The following is a 769-nucleotide window of genomic DNA, read 5'->3' on the forward strand; positions in this document are numbered from 1 at the left end:
CCTCCACACCTTCGACATCCTCGACGCTTAGAAACCACAGAAGGTCTCTCACGGTCGCAGTAGAAACCACGTGGCATCGTCTCGTGTGCATTCCACGGGATGGGGGTTTTTGTCTGAGTTACTCACTGGTACAGCCCAGCCATCTAAAATCGTGTCTGGGACAAGCTGGCAGGGTTCGAGGAGTAGATCTGTGACTGGCATCCACGCCGGAACTGGCGGGGCACAGCTCAGAGTGGCCGGGAGAGGGGCACTGGTGCCCCAGCGCGCATTCTGTGATACAAGGTGTTCTACAGTTAAAGGACGAGCTTGTCCTCCGTGCGTCAGGAGGTGGCGTGGCCACGAGCCGAAGAAAGCGGGAGGAGGGAGCCAGGTGGTTTCCCGTGTCATCATGTCGGAAGTCACTCCCGCACCGGGAGGGGGACCAGGGTTGCAGACCCTGCTTGGGGAGCTGGAACCCTCCGGGCCTGACCAGTGAGCACCCAGTGGGGGAGGGGCGCAGAGAAGCCAGCAGCTCACCCGTGGGGGCCCTGGAAAGGCTCCAGAAGACACGCAAAGGACCAGGGACGTGCCGAGGACGTGGGACACACCGGTGGCTTGGCAGGGGCTCTTGGAAAGTCGGGCTGGAGAGTAGTGAGAGCCCAGGTCCTTTCTCCTCTGTTCGGCAGCGATGACACGTCCCCACACACCCTCAGGAGATGTGGGGGTGTGCTCTTAGGGGAAGCTGAGCCAGATCTCGGACATAGAGGGGCAGGGACAAGGTGACGCATGG

General features: G+C 61.4%; 1 protein-coding gene across 1 annotated transcript in view; it reads left to right on the forward strand.

Annotated features, from left to right (window-relative positions):
- CAMSAP1 (calmodulin regulated spectrin associated protein 1) overlaps positions 1-769 on the forward strand; it is a 45482-nt gene that overhangs the window by 16885 nt on the left and 27828 nt on the right. The window lies entirely within an intron of this gene.

The sequence above is a fragment of the Pteropus vampyrus genome, unplaced genomic scaffold (genome assembly GCF_000151845.1).
Source record: "Pteropus vampyrus isolate Shadow unplaced genomic scaffold, Pvam_2.0 Scaffold157, whole genome shotgun sequence".
Taxonomy (NCBI): Eukaryota; Metazoa; Chordata; class Mammalia; order Chiroptera; family Pteropodidae; genus Pteropus; species Pteropus vampyrus.